Below are 9,945 nucleotides of genomic sequence, written 5' to 3'. Positions count from 1 at the left end.
TTTTCTGCTGATATGAACCCTTCTGGCTTTGCAGTGTTTGCCTCTAACAATTGGACAGCTGTAACTCCAAAACCAGGTAAAGGGAAAAGGAAAGAAATTCATGGTTTATGGCCAGGATCTAAACAAATTTTATTGGAAATATTTATGTTTGTAGGTTTGAGGAGTTTTTATAGTGAGGAGTTCTGAAAACTGCCATAAAATTTTGCCTTGGGGGTTATGATTACATTTGTATCTGTCCCAAACTTATATAAATAAAAAAGACAGTTTTTACTGTAGAAGCTTAAAAGGTTAGAGTGGTATTTGGTCTGTGATGAACCTTTTATAGGTATGATGTTGTAAGAATATTTTTTAAAATAGCAATAAAAATACAACTTTACATTTCTTGATAAAGCAATGTTACCCTTGGTGATAAGAAAAGGATAATGTTAAAAATGTAGTTGCATCATTCCTGCTACACCATAGTCTAATGAATTTTTGTACATGCAAACTGCTCTAAACAGTAACTAGCTTAGAGCCTTGTTCAGAAGAAATATGATTTCAAGAAAAACAATGAGGAGTCCGGTGGTACCTTAAAGACTAACAGATTTATTTGGGCATAAGCTTTCATGGGTAAAAACCCCCACTTCTTAAAAAAGTGGGGTTTTTTTTACCCACAAAAGCTTATGCCCAAATAAATCTGTTAGTCTTTAAGGTACCACCGGACTCTTCATTGTTTTTGTGGATACAGACTAACACGGATACCCCTCTGATACATGATTTCAAGGGAAACTTTGTGAACTTCTGAGATTTTATGTAAGAGTCACATTTCTTGACCACAGACCTCATCTTCCTGGTTTTTGACCTGGCTCCATTCCCGAGCAACCTGTGTGTTATGTTAAGAGTAGTAGAAACTCCCTGAACATTAAATCTCACCAGATGAGGGTCAATCCATCCTCATCATCATATCCACTCATTATACCCCACACCCGAACACAGCCACTCTATGAACTTCATACCCTCATATCTCAATGCCTCAATTGACCCATCAACCTTTTACCCCCAATCGGAGATATTGCAGATTATGTATTCCTTATGCCACCTGATCTTAAACCAAACTTTGCACCCTCGATAATCTGTACGTTATTCCCTGATAACCAGAAACTTTTATGCTCAAACTCTGTTCACTTTTTTTTTAATATCATCTTAATAAAATTTAAAATCTGTTCATAGGGGCCCAGATGCCCATATGATTGTACCTGATGATGGTCTGTAACCTTCTGAAGAGTATGAAGAGTCAGCAAGCATCATGGAGAGTGTTTCACAAACTGCATGCTAGGTAATACCATGAGAGAACCCCATGTTTGTAAAACTAAACTGTCTCTTTACTAAGAGAACTACACCTCTACCCCGATATAACGCTGTCTACGGGAACCAAAAATCCCTACCGCGTTATAGGTGAAACCCCGTTATTTAAAGATTTAAAGAGCTCCAGGCTCCCCACAGCGGCCAGAGCTCCGAGCCCTTTAAAGCGCCGGCCGAGCCCCGCTGCCGGAGCCCCGGGGTTACTGCGATATATGCGAACCTGTGTTATATCGGGTCGCGTTATATCGGGGTAGAGGTGTATTTACAGAGATGCTGTCATAGTAGCTAGAATTTTAGCCATGTATACACAGATTAACTTCCTGGATCCTCTTCCAAACTCTTCCTACCCTGCAACCTGCGCTCCTTCCTCCTAGTTCCATGCAGGTTGCTACATCTTTCCATTGAACAATTTTTGTTGTTGTTGTGTCTTTTGTTCAAGCATCTGATGACTTGCTGAGGCTAGAGTTTACCAGTACATAGCCCTTTGTAGGGCTTTGGCCTTTAACCCCAGTCCATTGCATCCTGTTTAGTTCAAAGACCAGTAGAGTTAAAGGCCTGTCTCCCATTTCTCATTTACATTATCTGTTGGCAGGGGATTTACTTCCACCCTGTTGCTGCCTTCATTCTATTAGGTGGCATCTTGCTGGTCCTCTGTATGGATTGTATAAGTCATTTTCTTCTGACTCTTCTTCTGACAATTGAGGGGATCAGGCATGTGCACCCCATGCTGAAGCTAGTGTCTTCACTTCTATTTTGAGCAAGCTAGCTATAGTACACTAGCATGGGTACATCTACAAGAGATGTAAATCACATCTGTGACTGCACTGTCAATGTACCTTAAAAAGCCGGTCGGCTCTTTGCTTATCTCAGTCTAAAATTGCTGCTTAACAATGTTGCTTAGATTACAGTGCAGATGGTTCTGCAATCCAGCTGGCAATGAATTGGTCCTTGATTTAATGGTATAGTTGTGAATATGGCAGTTGAGTGGCTGGCAGCCGCCTTCTTGTGCAGTGCAGGGACATTGGGGTTCTTTGTATCTGCTGAAGTCATGCTGCATATATCCTGCTCTGTGGAAGTCTCTACATCCTCCATCACTGCATATACTGCTGCTTTTTCCTTCCTGGTGTAGTTGCAGTGTTGGGACACAAAGTGGTTCTGTTTCCCACATCCCTTGCACCATTGTCCATAGGCTAGGGGTGAAAGTGAGCCGGTACGGGCCGGTACAGCATACCAGTAAGAACCCACACCGGCCTGTACCCAGCCCACATTAAAGCGCTGCCGCGGCAAAGGACCCTACAGCGCTTTAACATCCCTGCTCCTTTTGCTCCCCCGCCCCAGCCACTGACGGGGGGGGAGGGGAGACAAAGGGAGCAGCTGCCCTGGGGCCGGCGATTTAAAAGGGCCCGGGGCTTCAGACGCCGCTGCCGCTACCACAGCAGCAGCATCCGGATCCCAGGGCCCTATAAATCAACACGGGAGCCCCGGGTGGCATGGGCCAGGTGGCCTGGAAGTGCTGGCTGGGGGATGCTGACCCCCAGCCCTGCCCCTTCCACCCGGGGCCCCACCCCGGCCCCCTACCTGTAAGTGTCCTGAGCTACTTTCACCCCTGCCATAGGCTGAGCATTTTTCTTTATAACTTTTGTGTTGCTTTCCACAGTAGATACTGGACCATGATGCTTTCCACTGGACCATGATGCTTGCATTCTTGTTCAATCTGTCTGTCCCTGTCCTGCTTCCCCGTTTCTTTTAGCTTGAGCCTTTGTAGCTGTTCTGCACTAGTAGTTGTCCCTGTTTTGATCCTTTCCCTGGACAGTTCATCAGTATTTTCCCCAGGAATTGAAATTAGGGGGGTATTTGAATTTATAGGGGGGGGGTCAGGGCCGATGTGGGGTGAGACTGTGAGGGTGATGGTGGGCTGTATGGCACCATAGTAAAAACTGGAAAATGTTTCATGACCATTTTATTAGATTTAACTCATGTTTTAAAATCATCACACAAATGAAAGTTGGCTACTCAAGCCTTCTATGAAGCACTACATCTACATCCTTCTTGGTTTCTTGTTATAATTTTGCACAACTCTGTTAATGAACTTCTTGAATGCAATGCGTTCATCTTTGGTGGCTTCTCATGTGTCCGGAACTTCCATTCCTTCAATTGATATGCTCATTAGTTCATTCACATGATCAAGCAGAAGGTGACTTCTTTCAGAACACAAAATTCTATTCACTGATGAAAAATAATGCTCAACTGTAGCTGTTGTGACTTGGAGTAGCAAGAGATGAATTCCTATTTCTTTCATCCCAGGAAACATAGCATAAAGATCTGGTGGAGCCAGTAGTGATGATAAAATAGAAGTTGAAGTCAAATCTTCATTCATTCATCGTATGATATTCCACTCTGTGTTCAAATTCTCTATTCTGTCCTGAGCACATGGCAGCCCCATTGCTGGTAGTGCCTCTCTCCATGCAACTGTCAGTGTTTTATAGGACAGGGATCTGTAAAAGTTACGTAGAGGTTGAGTAGAATCTAGAAGTCGCTGTTGTAGATTTTTAAGAATCAAGTCTGTGTACTTTTTCAGATGTCTTAACAAACACTTCTTGTCCTTTTCACTTAAGGATTCAATATAAATGCCTTCATTAGTCAACTTCTGGACTGAAGTCTTTGCTTTGTCCAGTACTTTTTCAATGGATAGCTTCTATCAAATGTAGCTTCAAATGTAGCTTCTATTGCTGCACAAAGATCTACTATTGTTGTAGCAGATGCCTAGATGGCATTGTTTAATGACCCAAGTAGTTTCAACGGTAGATTTACAAGAGAGAGAATGGCAATAGTATTCTCTGAACGTAGTAGCAAAAGTAATCCACCAGCCTCACTACTTAGATCCATCCCATCTAGATAGATACTTTCCAAAGCCAGTAATAATGGATGGAGTAATTTTAAGACAACCGCCAAGGATTGCTCATGAGAAAGCCAGAGGGTTTTCCCAGCTTGGACTAATTTGAACTTCAGTCCCAGTTTATCTTCTATATTTTCCAAGATATTCAGTCTTTTTGGACTCTTGCTGAAAAAAGAACACAATGAAGACATTAAATTTATAGATTTTTAATGTCTTTTGAAGAGTCTGCAGCTCGTACTAGTGTTAGTTGGAGTAGATGGCCTCTGAAGTGTGTATAGGAGAGATTAGGGTTACACTTTTCTCTGAGCAAAGCTTGTACTCCACCATGTCTTCCAGAGAAATTTGCAGCTCCATCAAATGCACAAGCAGCCATATGTTTGGGGTCCAATTGACAAGCATTTAACTCTTCTAAGATGTGGGTTGTCACAGATGCAGCCGATGTGTCTTCTATAACTTGAACATCTAGAAATGCATCTATTGGCCTACCCCTGACACCAAGATAATGTACACAATGACTTAATACTTGCTGCCCATTTGCATCGGTGCATTCATCAGCCATGTATGCAAATTTTTTGAATGTGGTGAGAGAGTTCTTCACTTTTTCAACTGTCGAGTCTTTCACTGTTGCACCACATGCTTCTAGCCAGTCAGTTGAGTTTCTTGCAGAAAGATAGTGAGCATTTGCTGGTCTTGTTCGGAACCAGTGTTCAACTTCAGGATGAACAAGTGACAATGCACTTAACATTGGCCTCCAGTTTGTAGTGTGTGATATCTCTTGCTTAAATAGAAAGTATGATGCCACAGCCATGTTTGTTCACATGAACTGTGTTGTGTCTCCAGCATTCTTAACAGTCGCATTAGCGCTCACCGGTGTTGTCCTTGGTCAGTGGAGACTCAGAGTTCAGAGGTGCTTTCACATGAGTTCACCTCCCAGGTGGGGGGCAAGAAGGCACCTTGCTCGTTCCTCCAGCTGCTCACTGTTTGCTCTGGCTACTATTGTTCATTGTGCCACCGTTCACTCCATCGTTCTGTTGCCAATGGCCCTGCACCATCACCTTCTGCTGCCATCTGCCACTGTGACCTCTGCAAGTTGGTCTCTTGAGGTTCCACCCAGCTCTCAGTGATTTCAACTGAGTTCTCAGTGGGGGAACCTCGCTGCTAGTGCAGGCTGGGCCGTCTCTTCCACAGAAACACTGTCCCACAGCAGGTCTAAGCACTCAGACCTGATTATCAGTGATTTCAGCTGTAGTGGTCACTTAACAAAACAAGAGACTAACATGGAGCCTAATCAGCTCTGTCTTTAAACAGTGGAGAGGGACAGGTCAAATAGTACTTGTGACTCAGACAGACCATCAAGCAAAACACATGTCCCCACCCTCTCTCTTGATGCCCTCAATCAGCACAGGCTAAGTACACGGCCAATGGGAGCTTTGGGGGTACCCACAGGCGAGGGCAGCGCACGGAGCCCTTTGTCCCCCCACCCCCAGGGGCCACAGGGACGTGGTGCCGGCCGCTTCCGGGAGTGGCACAGGGCTAGGGCAGGCAGGGAGCCTGCACCCCAAACTCCTCCTGCACCCCGCACCCTAACTCCCTGCCCTGAGCCCCCGCTGCACCCCTCCTGTACCTCAACCCCCTGCCATTCCCCGCACTCCAACCCCCTGCCCTGAGCCCCCCACACTTCGCACCCCCTCCTGCGCCCCAACCCCTTGCCCTGAGCCCCTTCCTGCACACTGCACCCCCTCCCACACACTGCACCCCCTCTCACACCCTGCACTCCCTCCCGCAACCCAACCACCTGCCCCAGCTCTACATTCGTGGCCCTGCATGCAATTTCCCCACCCAGATGTGGCCCTTGGGCCAAAAAGTTTGCCCACCCCTGCCTCAGAATAACACACTAGTGGTCTTACTAGAACATTAAACCCCTTTGTTTGTTTTCAGTTTAAACCAATTTTTACTGAAAAATTCCCAGGTTTAAAATAAGTATTCAGTTTTTTTCTGAATTTCATTCTACCTTTGTATCATTCATATATATATATATTTAAAATTAACTTGTTTCATTAGCAAAACACATACATCTCATGCAATGTACTGTATTACAAAAATACATTAGTCTGTGTGTATATGCAAAGATGCCTGTTGAAGTCAGGCTATGTATTAATCTAGATTAAGATACACACAATAAACAAACAGGCATACTTGCGAGCTCTGAAGAGCATGCGCATCTGAATGTACTGCTGAATCTCATGCCCACCTGTCAAGGCTGTATCCCCACTTTGAACTTTAGGGTACAATGTGGGGGCCTGCATGAAGACTTCTAAGCTTAACTACCAGCTTAGCTCTGGTCGGCTGCCACCATCTCAAGCTAATTCCCTTCCCTGGGGAGCCTTGAGAAACCTTTCACCAATTCCCTGGTGAATACAGATCCAAACCCCTGGGATCTTAAAACAAGGAGAAATTAACCATCCCCCCTTCTTTCTCCCACCAACTCCTGGTGAATACAGATCCAACCCCCTTGGATCTAAAACAAGGAGAAATTAACCATTCCCCCTCCTTCCTTTCACCAACTCCTGGTGAATACAGATCCAACCCCCTTGGATCTAAAACAAGGAGAAATTAACCATTCCCCTCCTTCCTTTCACCAACTCCTGGTGAATACAGATCCAACCCCCTTGGATCTAAAAACAAGGAAAAATCAATCAGGTTCTTAAAAAGAAGGCTTTTAATTAAAGAAAAAGGTAAAAATCATCTCTGTAAAATCAGTATGGAAAATAACTTTACAGGGTAATCAAACTAAGAGCTCAGAGGACTCCCCTCTAGTCTTAGGTTCAAAGTACAGCAAACAAAGATAAACACTCTAGTAAAAGGTACATTTACAAGTTGAGAAAAACAAAGTAAAACTAAGACGCCTTGCCTGGCTTTTTACTTACAAATTTGAAATATGAGAGACTTGTTTAGAAAGATGGGGAGAACCTGGATTGATGTCTGGTCCCTCTCAGTCCCAAGAGCGAACGAACTCCCAAACAAAGAGCACAAACAAAAGCCTTCCCCCCTCCCTAAGATTTGAAAGTATCTTGTCCCCTTATTGGTCCTTTGGGTCAGATGCCAGCCAGGTTACCTGAGCTTCTTAACCCTTTACAGGGAAAAGGATTTTGGAGTCTCTGGCCAGGAGGGATTTTATAGTACTGTACACAGTACAGCTGTTACACTTCCTTTTTTAGTTATGACACCACCAAATACACATATCAAGCTGACACATTAAAATGAGACAAAAATGTAAACTGTTTATTCAAATTTTATTTGGGGATTAGAGATGTATTCTTTTCTTAAACTCAGAGGTGGCATTGTGTTTTGAGTTCTGTTTTCGTTCTGCAGCAAACCGCATTAATGAATGGAATTCAAAGCATTAATCTGAATACTTTCCCCCCTTCTTTCCGCCCACCAAAATAAACCCCGATATTTACCCAGAAAAATGATTCATCATTTTTGCTCTGATTTTCACCCGTTTATGTTGTTGCGATAATAAACACTGATAAATTCCTGCGAAAAATTTACAAAAATTAAAACGGAAATTGAAGAGCCCCATAGAACATGCATGTCTTCCTAGCAGTTCTGAGACCTGTACTTTCCTAAACAACTGCAGGAATTTAAGAGAAAAGGGTACAGCTGGCTGACTGCTTCCACCATTGAGAACTCTCCTGATTTTGTCACATGATAGTTAAGGATTCATTTAAAGTCCCACCTCCTGGAGACTAGTGAAGGTGTGAGAATTTTAGCTTTTGTTTTTAAAAAAAATAGTTTTAGTCCTGGGGCTTGAGAAGGAAAGCTTGAACATATGACCTTACTGAATCCTAGAAGCTCAGAAATCAGTGGATCAATAAAACAAACCCAAATCGCTTGATGATTGGCGGGAGGGGAGCTGACACATGCTTTTTGAGCAGTTGCGGTTGGCAGCACTGTTTTTCCCATCAACACACAGCCCTGCGCAGAGATCTTACACTGAAGTTCAGGCATTTGTGTCCTGTACAAAGCAAAGTGCAGTGCCCGGGCTTTCCTTCCCTAGAGGATTCTCTGAACTTAGCTAACTAGCGAGTGCTTTCTGGGGATCCCCTCAGCCATTCCCCAAAGCAGCCCCAAGACAGATGCAGCTCAGTTGGGCCTCTGAGAATCAGGCGCATCTCAGCAGCAGCAGCTATTCCGCTTCAGTTCTCCACAGGAATTAAAAAGATTCTTATTGACTGAGTGCTGAATCTTCTCCCTCAGCAGGCTGGGCAAAACTTCCAAGAACTGGAACAGGGCAGTAGGATGAGGGCACAGCAGATGGTTTTTGCTGTGAAATCCTTCACAGGCACCTCTTATGCTAGGGGAGTGAATACTGCTGGAGGCGCAGCAGGGAGGGAGTGTGGGGCTAGAAGGATCTATCTCAGAACTCTGTCTCCCTTCCCACCAAAAAACTGTTGGCCTGTGTCCTTCCTTTTATTTGCTGTCTCACTTACCTCTCCCTCTCTCCTACCAGCATTGTTGAAAGCACAGGAGCAACAGAATGCAAAAGGAAATATTTTCCCTTTCGGGAACACTTTGTACAAGCACTGACTATGCAGTGCGTCTCATAGGAGTGAGATAATTCCCTGGAGGGTGGGGCTCGATCAGGAGTAAAATTTATTTTACAAACATGGAACAGATTGTTTGTAAAGCGAACATTAGAACAGTTAGTTCACTTAGAAAAAAATGTTGTGTCTATTTGTCTGGAACATCAGTTGGTGCTTCAATATATAACTCTCTAGACAAATATGATTAGAAGATTTTAGGTTCCAGTAAAGATTACAGGAATCTTGTTTGTTGTATTTAGGATGGGAGCATAATGTGTGTGTGTGTGTGGTGGGAGGAGACAGGGACCAACTGGACAGATATTTTTTTGTGTGTGTACGTCTGGCACAATGGAATCCATGATTGGGTCTCCTGGGTCCTACCTCAATATAAATAATAATTAATAATAACAGTGATCACTGCATGAACATTTTCCAAAGTCCAAAGAATAGTGTTTTGACAATGTTTATGCCTCTGTTTATTTGTTTGTGACCATTCATCTGAATGATGTTTTTCAGCTTGTAGAAGCGTCCATTTAAAAACAAATTGTAGATCTATAACCAACCATTGATTTTGTGGCAATTACTCTCAGTAAATTACTCTGGTGAATCGTTGGTGACAGGAAGGGGGTAAAATGAAGACAAGCGGTTTGAATTCATGTATATGACAAAAATGTTACATAGTATATCGTATAAGGAATGAGGAATCCAGAGCAGCTCTAGTTTCTACATTTGCTCTCCCTGCCTTTGTCTTTCTGTTATCTAATCCTCTCTGAACAAAACTCCACCCCAAGACGATGACAACAACAAAAACAAACCACCCACCACACTAAAATCCTCCTCCTCCTCCCAAAACTTAGGCACTACCACACTGTTTGCAAACCATCACTCTGTTCTGTCTGCTGGTACAAGCTGGTTGGGAGTGCTCCATCAAAACAGGTTTTTGATAGAAAATGCAATTTCCACAAAATTGAAATTTTCACCAGGAAAATTGAAATTTTCCTGACATTTTTCGATATTCCATTTGGAATCAATGTATTCTTGTTTTGTTTCAGTGGCCGTGGTTCGCTGCTCCAGGCCAATGGGAGCTGCTGGAAGTGGCGCAGGCCGAGGGATGTACTGGCT

The sequence above is a fragment of the Chrysemys picta genome, chromosome 5, assembly GCF_011386835.1.
Source record: "Chrysemys picta bellii isolate R12L10 chromosome 5, ASM1138683v2, whole genome shotgun sequence".
In the NCBI taxonomy this organism is placed as follows: domain Eukaryota; kingdom Metazoa; phylum Chordata; order Testudines; family Emydidae; genus Chrysemys; species Chrysemys picta.
This window is presented reverse-complemented; position numbering follows the sequence as displayed.